This window comes from Oncorhynchus tshawytscha, unplaced genomic scaffold (genome assembly GCF_018296145.1).
Source record: "Oncorhynchus tshawytscha isolate Ot180627B unplaced genomic scaffold, Otsh_v2.0 Un_contig_15929_pilon_pilon, whole genome shotgun sequence".
In the NCBI taxonomy this organism is placed as follows: domain Eukaryota; kingdom Metazoa; phylum Chordata; class Actinopteri; order Salmoniformes; family Salmonidae; genus Oncorhynchus; species Oncorhynchus tshawytscha.
In genome coordinates this window covers 31,646-43,701 of record NW_024608575.1, presented here as the reverse complement: position 1 = coordinate 43,701, position 12,056 = coordinate 31,646, and the positions used below count along the sequence as shown (strand labels likewise).

The 12,056-nt window shown below is 42.6% G+C and overlaps 1 long non-coding RNA gene across 1 annotated transcript; it reads left to right on the top strand.

The window, feature by feature from the left end:
* The first annotated feature begins 3,245 nt into the window (after positions 1-3,245).
* On the top strand, positions 3,246-12,056 carry LOC121843631. Its single transcript, XR_006081693.1, has 2 exons — positions 3,246-3,504; positions 10,504-12,056. It is a non-coding gene; the product is annotated as an uncharacterized LOC121843631 (long non-coding RNA).

Genomic DNA, 12,056 nt, shown 5'->3' with positions numbered 1-12,056 from the left:
GTATTATCACAGTTATCAGTATTGTCAGTATTATCACAGTTATCAGTATTATCAGTAGTATCACAGTTATCAGTATTATCAGTAGTATCACAGTTATCAGTGTTGTCAGTAGTATCACAGTTATCAGTATTGTCAGTAGTATCACAGTTATCAGTATTATCAGTAGTATCACAGTTATCAGTATTATCAGTAGTATCACAGTTATCAGTATTGTCAGTAGTATCACAGTTATCAGTATTGTCAGTAGTATCACAGTTATCAGTATTATCAGTAGTATCACAGTTATCAGTATTGTCAGTAGTATCACAGTTATCAGTATTGTCAGTAGTATCACAGTTATCAGTATTATCAGTAGTATCACAGTTATCAGTATTATCAGTAGTATCACAGTTATCAGTATTGTCAGTATTATCACAGTTATCAGTATTATCAGTAGTATCACAGTTATCAGTATTGTCAGTAGTATCACAGTTATCAGTATTGTCAGTATTATCACAGTTATCAGTATTGTCAGTGTTATCACAGTTATCAGTATTATCAGTAGTATCACAGTTATCAGTATTGTCAGTAGTATCACAGTTATCAGTATTGTCAGTATTATCACAGTTATCAGTATTGTCAGTAGTATCACAGTTATCAGTATTGTCAGTAGTATCACAGTTATCAGTATTGTCAGTAGTATCACAGTTATCAGTATTGTCAGTATTATCACAGTTATCAGTATTATCAGTAGTATCACAGTTATCAGTATTATCAGTAGTATCACAGTTATCAGTATTATCAGTAGTATCACAGTTATCAGTATTATCAGTAGTATCACAGTTATCAGTATTATCAGTAGTACCACAGTTATCAGTATTATCAGTATTATCACAGTTATCAGTATTATCACAGTTATCAGTATTATCAGTATTATCAGTAGTATCAGTAGTATCACAGTTATCAGTATTATCAGTAGTATCAGTATTATCAGTAGTATCAGTAGTATCACAGTTATCAGTAGTATCAGTATTATCAGTATTATCACAGTTATCAGTATTATCAGTATTATCAGTAGTATCAGTAGTATCACAGTTATCAGTATTATCAGTAGTATCAGTAGTATCACAGTTATCAGTATTATCAGTATTATCAGTAGTATCAGTAGTATCAGTATTATCAGTATTATCACAGTTATCAGTATTATCAGTATTATCACAGTTATCAGTATTATCAGTAGTATCAGTAGTATCACAGTTATCAGTATTATCAGTAGTATCAGTATTATCAGTAGTATCACAGTTATCAGTATTATCACAGTTATCAGTATTATCAGTAGTATCAGTAGTATCACAGTTATCAGTATTATCACAGTTATCAGTAGTATCAGTATTATCAGTAGTATCACAGTTATCAGTATTATCAGTATTATCACAGTTATCAGTATTATCAGTATTATCAGCAGTATCAGTAGTATCACAGTTATCAGTATTATCAGTAGTATCAGTATTATCAGTAGTATCAGTAGTATCACAGTTATCAGTAGTATCAGTATTATCAGTATTATCACAGTTATCAGTATTATCAGTAGTATCAGTAGTATCACAGTTATCAGTATTATCAGTAGTATCAGTATTATCAGTAGTATCACAGTTATCAGTATTATCAGTAGTATCAGTAGTATCAGTATTATCAGTATTATCACAGTTATCAGTATTATCAGTATTATCACAGTTATCAGTATTATCAGTAGTATCAGTAGTATCACAGTTATCAGTATTATCAGTAGTATCAGTATTATCAGTAGTATCACAGTTATCAGTATTATCACAGTTATCAGTATTATCAGTAGTATCAGTAGTATCACAGTTATCAGTATTATCACAGTTATCAGTAGTATCAGTATTATCAGTAGTATCACAGTTATCAGTATTATCACAGTTATCAGTATTATCAGTATTATCAGTAGTATCAGTAGTATCACAGTTATCAGTATTATCAGTAGTATCACAGTTATCAGTATTATCAGTAGTATCAGTAGTATCACAGTTACCAGTATTATCAGTAGTATCAGTATTATCAGTAGTATCACAGTTATCAGTATTATCACAGTTATCAGTATTATCAGTATTATCGTGGTATTTCTAAAATGTCCTGGAAATGTTCAAAGGCCCAATCAGAGGAAGAACTATCTGAGGCTATTAAATCCTTTCCGTCTGGACAACTCCCAGGGCTTGATGGCTTACCTGTAGAGGTTTATCAACCCTTTTTTGATATACTAAAAGCTCCATTGTTAGATTGTTTTAACTACTCCTATAGAAATGTCAGGTACTCCGCAGGAAGGTCTGATTTCTCTATTATTAAAACAAGACCCAGATGGAAAATATAAAAGACCCAGATGGAAAATATTTTAAAAAACTGGAGGCCCCTTTACACTTCAATGTTGTGATGCAAAAGTACTCAGAATTAAAAGGTTTTGCCAGGTATTGTTCATCGTGATCAGACTGTTTTTTTTTTTTTAGTGAAGAGGCGACTCTGGGATGCTGGCCTTCTAGGCAGAGTTGCAAAGAAAAGCCATATCTCAGACTGGCCAATAATAGATTAAGATGGGCAAAGGAACACAGACACTGGACAGAGATATGTTTTTTTCTTTGCAACTCTGCCTAGAAGGCCATCGCCCCGGAGTCGCCTCTTCACTGTTGACGTTGAGACTGGTGTTTTGTGGGTACTATTTAATGAATCTGCCAGTTGAGGACTTGTGAGGCGTCTGTTTCTCAAACTTGACACTCTAATGTACTTGTCCTCTTGCTCAGTTGTGCACCGGGGCCTCCCACTCTTTCTATTCTGGTTAGAGCCAGTTTGCACTGTTCTGTGAAGGGAGCGTTTTACAGGGATCTTCAGTTTCTTGGCCATTTCTCACGTGGAATAGTCTTTATTTCTCAGAACAAGTATAGACTGACAAGTTTGTCTCTGGCCATTTTGAGCCTGTAATCGAACCCACAAATACTGATGTTCCAGATACTCAACTAGTCTAAAGAAGGCCAGTTTTTATTTCATCTTTAATCAGGACAGCAGCAGTTTTCAGCTGTGCTAACATAATTGCAAAATGGTTTTCATACGATCAATTAGCCTTTTTAAAATGATAAACTTGGATCAGGTACCGATTCATAGATTTTCTGATGTGTTTTCTTCCTTGATCATGTGACATGCAAATATCCTTGAAATTAGAAGCCAGGTGTGAGTGCCAACATCCACAATGATGACGGCCTGAGGCCCAAACATTTGTGTTGTTTTCACCTTTCATTTATGCACTGGGATTTGTTGGGGGCACCATGGTGTTTTAATAAACATCTGTATTTGGATTTATTCATATATATTTTTTTCTACAGTGTGCGAGTATTCTTCCTGAATATGTTAATTGGTTTCCCTTCTTCCAGGTTGCCACACCTGCGTCGATGGACCCACTGTTCCTTCAATCACGTGACGGGACAAAGGAAAAGAGGGCGGTCCTACGCTGTCAGACAGGTATTGTAGCAAAAACAACAAAAAGAAGACCTGGAACTTTAAAGATAAATTGCAAACGGAAGACGACTATTAAGTAAAGCATGAGCCTTAGTTCTATATTACAGCTTGACTGTTATCTATTTAAAGGTGAGTCCCAGGTGTGACTGTTATCTATTTAAAGGTGTGTCCCAGGTGTGACTGTTATCTATTTAAAGGTGAGTCCCAGGTGTGACTTATCTATTTAAAGGTGTGTCCCAGGTGTGACTGTTATCTATTTAAAGGTGAGTCCCAGGTGTGACTGTTATCTATTTAAAGGTGTGTCCCAGGTGTGACTGTTATCTATTTAAAGGTGTGTCCCAGGTGTGACTGTTATCTATTTAAAGGTGAGTCCCAGGTGTGACTGTTATCTATTTAAAGGTGTGTCCCAGGTGTGACTGTTATCTATTTAAAGGTGTGTCCCAGGTGTGACTGTTATCTATTTAAAGGTGAGTCCCAGGTGTGACTGTTATCTATTTAAAGGTGAGTCCCAGGTGTGACTGTTATCTATTTAAAGGTGTGTCCCAGGTGTGACTGTTATCTATTTAAAGGTGTGTCCCAGGTGTGACTGTTATCTATTTAAAGGTGTGTCCCAGGTGTGACTGTTAGCTATTTAGCTTCTTTGGGACTGGGGGCAGTATTGAGTAGCTTGGATGAAAAAAAGTGCCCAAAGTAAACTGCCTGCTACTCAGGCCCAAAAGCTAGAATATGCATATTAGTAGATTTGGTATATTAGATATATTAGTAGATTTGGATATGAAAAACTCTGAAGTTTCTAAAACTGTTTGAATCATGTCTGTGAGTATAACAGAACTCATATGGCAGGCAAAAACATGAGAAAAATCCAACCAGGAAGTGGGAAATCTGAAGTTTCTAGGTTTTCAAGTCTTTGCCATTCCAATATACAGTGTCTATGGGGTCATACTGCACTTCCTAAGGTTTCCACTAGATGTCAACAGTCTTTAGAATGTTGTTTCAGGCTTCTACTATGAAGGGAGAGAATAAGAGCTGTTTCAACCAGGTAATGTTGTGGAAATTTCCTCTTTTACCAAATCATGGGAGCAAATCACACACACAAGTCAGAGTTAGTTATCAAAGTCCATCTTTAATTATATCAGCTCTATCACAACCCTGTGACTCTCAGGCAAGTCAGTGTCTCTCAATGAATTCTCTGAGAGCCCCTCCACATTGCAATAGCATTTTGACTTTCAACAGTTCAGTATCTCTAATGAAAAGTTGAGAGTCCCAACATGATGGCAAAATGGGATCCTTAATAGCAAAGAACACACATAGTCAGACAGCATAGACATAATTCATCGTTCAGCTTTGTCTCCTTACTCAAACCCAGAACCATAAACCAACCCTCCATATCAACAGGCATATATCAAATTGTCATTTAGATACAACCAACTCTAAATACAACCAATCCTGGATAAGCTCACGGAGAGGAGAATGAGGCTATAGGTTAAGATAGAAACAACATTAGAGGGAGCATAGAATGATTCCAGACACTGCCACCCTCCTTTCCCCACTGGGAAAGGTAGGGAGTAAAATATATGTTTACACATGATGATACTTTGACCTCTCCCCTCTCTGCGGCCCATGCAACTTAGTCTTGACATAGAACAGATAACTGCAACCCCGCCACAGTATTATACAAAAATACCATTCTTGATGAGAAGTAATTTACACACATTTGATGAATATAAAACATCTTACCTATGTTACCAACAAATTCTGAATCTTCCACGACAATCCCTTTCCGACAGTGTCTGGCAGAATGCCATGAGCTCAGGCAGGCGTGCGGCCGTGAGAGTGAGCTGCGTTCCTTTTCATTTCCAAAGACAAAGGAATTGTCCGGTTGAAACATTATTGAAGATTTATGATGAAAACATCCTAAAGATTGATTATATATATCGTTTGACATGTTTCTACGAACTGTAATATAACTTTTGGGACTTTTCGTCTGAACTAATTGCTCGTGCACTGTGCATTTGTGTCACGCCTTGGTCTTAGTATTTTGTGTTTTCTTTATTTATTTGGTCAGGCCAGGATGTGACATGGGTTTATTTTGTGTTGTGTTTGTGTATGGGGGTTTTTCGTAGGTTTTGGGATTGTGGCTGAGTAGGGTTGTCTAGGAAAGTCTATGGCTGCCTGAGGCGGTTCTCAAACAGAGTCAGGTGATTCTCGTTGTCTCTGATTGGGAACCATATTTAGGTAGCCTGGGTTTCACTGTGTGTTTGTGGGTGATTGTTCCTGTCTCTGTGTTAGTTTGCACCAGTTTAGGCTGTTTCGGTTTTCACGTTCCGTTTATTGTTTTTGTATTGATCGTGTTTATTCGTCTATTAAACATGTATCGATTTAACCACGTTGCATTTTGGTCCGACTCTCTTTCAACGGAAGAAAGCCGTTACAGAATCACCCACCACACCAGGACCAAGCAGCGTGGTGACAGGCAGCGACAGCAGAAGCAGCGAAAGGAGGAATGGACATGGGCAGACGTTTTGGATGGCAAGGGTTGCTACACTTGGGAGGAGATACTGGCTGGAAGAGATCGCCTCCCATGGGAACAGGTGGAGGCACTTAGGAGAGCAGAGGCAGCCGGAGAGAGGAGCCGACGATACGAGGGAACACGGTTGGCAAGGAAACCCGAAAGTCAGCCCCAAAAATTTCTTGAGGGGGGGCTCAGGGAGAGTGTGGCAGAGTCAGGGTTCAGACCTGAGCCAACTCCCCTGTTTATCGTGAGGAGCAGCGATCACAGGACTTCTGGACTTGGGAGGAGATATTGGACGGAAAAGGACCCTGGACACAGCCTGGAGAATATCGACGCCCCAAAGAAGAACTGGAGGCGGCGAAAGCGGAGAGGCGCTGGTATGAAGAGGCAGCACGGCGACGCGGATGGAAGCCCGAGAGTCAGCCCCAAAAATTTATTGGGGGGGGGGGCTCACAGGGAGTATGGCTACGCCAGGTAGGAGACCTGCGCAAACTTCCTGTGCTTACCGGGGGGCTAAAAAGACCGGGCAGGCACCGTGTTATGCTGTGGAGCGCACAGTGTCTCCAGTGCGGGTGCATAGCCCGGTGCGGTACATACCAGCTCTTCATATTGGCCGGGCTAGAGTGGGCATCGAGCCAGGTAAGGTTGGGCAGGCTCGGTGCTCAAGAGCTCCAGTGCACCTGCACGGTCCGGTCTATCCAGTGCCACCTCCACACACCAGTCCTCCGGTGGCAGCTCCCCGCACCAGGCTTCCTGTGCATGTCCTTTACCCAGTGCCAGCACCACGCACCAGGCCTTCAGTGCGCCTCGCCTGTTCAGCGCTGCCAGAGCCTTTCTCCTCTCCAGCGCTGTCGGAGTCTCCCGCCTGTTCAGCGCAGCCAGAGCCTTCCTCCTCTACAGCACTGCCGGAGTCTCCCGCCTGTTTAGCGCTGTCAGAGCCTTCCTCCTCTCCAGCGCTGCCAGAGTCTCCTGCCTGTTCAGCGCAGCCAGAGCTGCTAATCTGCATGGAGCAGCCAGAGCTGCCAGTCTGCATGGAGCAGCCAGAGCTGCCAGTCTGCATGGAGCAGCCAGAGCTGCCGGTCTGCATGGAGCAGCCAGAGCTGCCGGTCTGCATGGAGCAGCCAGAGCTGCCGGTCTGCATGGAGCAGCCAGAGCTGCCAGTCTGCATGGAGCAGCCAGAGCTGCCAGTCTGCATGGAGCAGCCAGAGCTGCCAGTCTGCATGGAGCAGCCAGAGCTGCCAGTCTGCATGGAGCAGCCAGAGATGCCAGTCTGCATGGAGCTGCCAGAGCTGCCAGTCTGCATGGATCAGCCAGAGCTGTCAGTCTGCATGGAGCAGCCAGAGCCACCAGTCAGCCAGGATCCGCCAGTCAGCCATGATCTTCCAGATCCGCCAGTCAGCCAGGATCTTCCAGATCCGCCAGTCAGCCAGGATTCGCCAGTCAGCCAGGATCTGCCAGAACCACCAGCTAGCCAGGATCTGCCAGAGCCTACTACCTGCCTGAGCTTCCTCTCAGGACTGGGCTTCCTCTCAGTACTGGGCTTCCTCTCAGTACTGGGCTTCCCCTCAGTGCTGAGCTTCCCCTCAGTGCTGAGCTTCCCCTCAGTGCTGAGCTTCCCCTCAGTGCCGAGCTTCCCCTCAGTGCCGAGCTTCCCCTCAATGCCGAGCTTCCCCTCAGTGCCGAGCTTCCCCTCAGTCCCGAGCTACACCTCAGTCCCGAGCTTCCCCTCAGTGCCGAGCTTCCCCTCAGTCCCGAGCTACACCTCAGTCCCGAGCTACCCCTCAGTCCCGAGCTACCCCTCAGTCCCGAGCTTCCCCTCAGTCCCGAGCTTCCACCTCAGTCCCGAGCTGCCCCTCAGTCCAGTGGGGTCCTTGGTGAGGGTTATTAGGCCAAGGTCGGCGGCGAGGGTCGCCAATCAAAGGACACGTTACAGGGGGACTAAGACTTGGTTGGAGTGGGGTCCACGTCCCGAGCCGGAGCCGCCACCGTGGACAGACGCCCACCCGGACCCTCCCCTATGGGTTTAGGTGTGCGGCCGGGAGTCCGCACCTTGGGGGGGGGTTTCTGTCACGCCTTGGTGTTAGTATTTTGTGTTTTCTTTATTTATTTGGTCAGGCCAGGGTGTGACATGGGTTTATTTTGTGTTGTGTTTATGTATGGGGGTTTTAGTAGGTTTTGGGATTGTGGTTGAGTAGGGTTGTCTAGCATAGTCTATGGCTGCCTGAGGCGGTTCTCAATCAGAGTCAGGTGATTCTCGTTGTCTCTGATTGGGAACCATATTTAGGTAGCCTGGGTTTCACTGTGTGTTTGTGGGTGATTGTTCCTATCTCTGTGTTAGTTTGCACCAGTTTAGGCTGTTTCGGTTTTCACGTACGTTTATTGTTTTTGTATTGATCGTGTTTATTCGTCTATTAAACATGTATCGATTTAACCACGTTGCATTTTGGTCCGACTCTCTTTCAACGGAAGAAAGCCGTTACAATTTGGATTACTGGGCTAAACGCGTGAACAAAAGGAGGTATTTGGACATAAATAAAAGACTTTATCGAACAAAACAAACATTTATTGTGGAACTAGGGATTCCTGGGTGTGCATTCCGATGAAGATCATCAAAGGTAAGTGAATATTTATAACGCTATTTCTGACTTTTGTGACACCTCTCCTTCTTTGGAAAATGGCTGTTTGTTTTTCTGTGACTTGGCGCTGACCTAACATAATCGCAAGGTGGGCTTTTGCCGTAAAGAATTTTTGAAATCTGACACAACAGTTGCATTAAGGAGAAGTTTATCTATACTTCCATGCACAACACTTGTATCTTTTATCCATGTTTATTATGAGTATTTCTGTAATTTGATGTGGCTCTCTGCACTTTCACCATATGTTTGTTTGAGACAATGCATTTCTGAACATAACGCACCAATTTCAAATGAGGTTTTTGGACATAAAGATGAACTTTATCGAACAAAACACACATTTATTGTCTAACATGGAGTCCTGGGAGTGCCATCTGGTGAAGATCATCAAAGGTTAGTGATTCATTTTAAGGCTATTTCTGAGTTTTGTGACACCTCTCGTTCTTTGGAAAATGGCTGTTTGATTTTCTGTAACTTGGCACTGACCTAACATAATCGCAAGGTGGGCTTTTGCCGTAAAGCCGTTTTGAAATCAGACACTGTGGCTGAATTAACGAGAAGTTTCTCTTTAAAATGGTGTTTAATACTTTTAAGGAATTTTAATTATGAGATTTCTGTTGTTTTGAATTTGCACTTTCACTGGCTGTTGGTGAGGTGGGACGCTACTGTCCCACATATCCCAGAGAGGTTTTAAAGGTGTGTCCCAGGTGTGACTGTTAGCTATTTAAATGTGTGTCTCAGGTGTGACTGTTCCAGAAGTGATGTGGTTATACCTGTTATACTGTTGTACTGTTGTACCTGTTCCAGAAGAAAGTATCTATGTCCACAGTTAAACGAGTCCTATATCGACATAACCTGAAAGGCCCCTCAGCAAGGAAGAAGCCACTGCTCCATAACCTCCATAAAAAAGCCAGACTACGGTTTGCAACTGCACATGGGGACAAAGATCGTACTTTTCGGAGAAATGTCCTCTGGTCTGATGAAACAAAGATAGAACTGTTTGGCCATAATGACCATCGTTATATTTGGAGGGAAAAGGGTGAGGCTTGCAAGCCGAAGAAGACCATCCCAACCGTAAAGCATGGGGGTGGCAGCATCATGTTGTGGGGGTGCTTCGCTGCAGGAGGGACTGGTGACCTTCACAAAAAAGATGGCTTCATGAGAATGAAAATTATGTAGCTATATTGAAGCAACATCTCAAGACATCATTCAGGAAGTTAAAGGTTGGTCGCAAATGGGTCTTCCAAATGGACAATGACCCCAGGCATACTTCCAAAGTTGTGCCAAAATGGCTTAAGGACAACACAGTCAAGGTATTGGAGTGGCCATCACAAAGCCCTGACCTCAATCCTATAGAACATTTGTGGGCAGAACTGAAAAGGCGTGTGCGAGCAAGGAGGCCTTCAAACCTGACTCAGTCACATCAGCTGTGTCAGGAGGAATGGGCCAAAATTCACCCAACTTATTGTGGGAAGCTTGTGGAAGTCTAACCAAAACGTTTGAGCCAAGTTAAACAATTTAAAGGTAATGCTACCAAATACTAATTGAGTGTATGTAAACTTCTGACCCACTGGGAATGTGATGAAATAAATAAAAGCTGAAATAAACCATTCTCTCTACTATTATTCTGACATTTCACATTCTTAAAATAAAGTGGTGATCCTAACTGACCTAAAACACAAAAGGAATTTTTAACCTAAGACACAAAAGGACAGGGAATTTTTACTTGGATTAAATGTCAGGAATTGTGAAAAAAATGAGTTTAAATGTATTTGGCTAAGGTGTATTTAAACTTCCGACTACAACTGTATTATCGATCTGTATCATCTGCTCTCTTTCTCTCCTTTCGTCCTCCAGGGCCGCCCAGATTATAGCCACGGTCACACCTGACGGGAGATGTCTACAGACAGCTTGCTGGTCCTACAGGGCATAACAACACCTGACGGGAGATGTCTACAGACACCTGGCTGGTCCTTCAGAGGATAATGACTATTAAACAGGGCTTGAGAGCACAGCGTTCTGTAGTGTGGCGTCACTGTTGGGAAATATAAACAGCAGCATACACTAGATGCAGGTATTCAATCAGCTCTTCGTCGACAAGGGTAATTCATGCTTGAGCAGACATTGTTTACTGAAAACCATGTATTTGATACCATTCCTCCCAATTAAAGGTGACACCAATCTCCTGTGCTGTACCCAACACTTACAATTATCTGTCAGGTCCCTCAGTCGATCAGTGAATTTCAAACACACATTCAACCACAAAGACCAGGGAGGTCTTACAATGCCTCGCAAAGAAGGGCAACTATTGGTAGATGGGTTCACATTTTTTAAAGCAGACACTGAATATAATATCCCTTTTAGCACGGTGCAGTTATTAGTAATTACACTTTGGATGGTGTGTCAATACACCCAGTCAATACAAAGATACAGGCGTCCTTCCTAAATCAGTTGCCGGGGAGGAAGGAAACCACTCAGGGATTTCACCATGAGGCCAATGGGGACTTTAAAACAGTTACAGAGTTTAATGGCTGTTAAAGGAGAAAACTGAGGATGGATCAACAACATCCTAACAACACCTGTCTCAACATGTCCTCCTAACAACGCCTGTCTCAACATGTCCTCCCAACAACACCTGTCTCAACATGTCCTCCTAACAACACCTGTCTCAACATGTCCTCCTAACAACACCTGTCTCAACATGTCCTCCTAACAACACCTGTCTCAACATGTCCTCCTAACAACACCTGTCTCAACATGTCCTCCTAACAACACCTGTCTCAACATGTCCTCCTAACAACACCTGTCTCAACATGTCCTCCTAACAACACCTGTCTCAACATGTCCTCCTAACAACACCTGTCTCAACATGTCCTCCTAACAACACCTGTCTCAACATGTCCTCCTAACAACACCTGTCTCAACATGTCCTCCTAACAACACCTGTCTCAACATGTCCTCCTAACAACACCTGTCTCAACATGTCCTCCTAACAACACCTGTCTCAACATAGGAACGTGTTCCTGTTTATTTCATTCCAGTTATGAGTTTCGTCAATTTATTAATCTTCTTCTTCTTTTGTTTGAGGGTTCTGTCAATGTTAAGCACGTTTAACCTGATTATGCACAGGCCTATAGAAGTAGGCCTAGTCTACCTGCCTGCGCGCAAATGTAGAAGAAGAAATGTCCCCATTTGGGGTTCTGATAGTGTTTCTGATTGTCTCGTCACCACCAGTGATCTGTGGCGCTTCTCAAAGTCATTTTTACTTCACCACAAACAGCAACTAAACAAAGTCTGTTTTTATAATTAATTGAGAATGACAATAGTTCCTCAAAGTATTTTTAAAATATTTCCAGCTCCACAAATGTCATGCTATGATGGAAACTATTAAAATATCTGATTACTTTTAA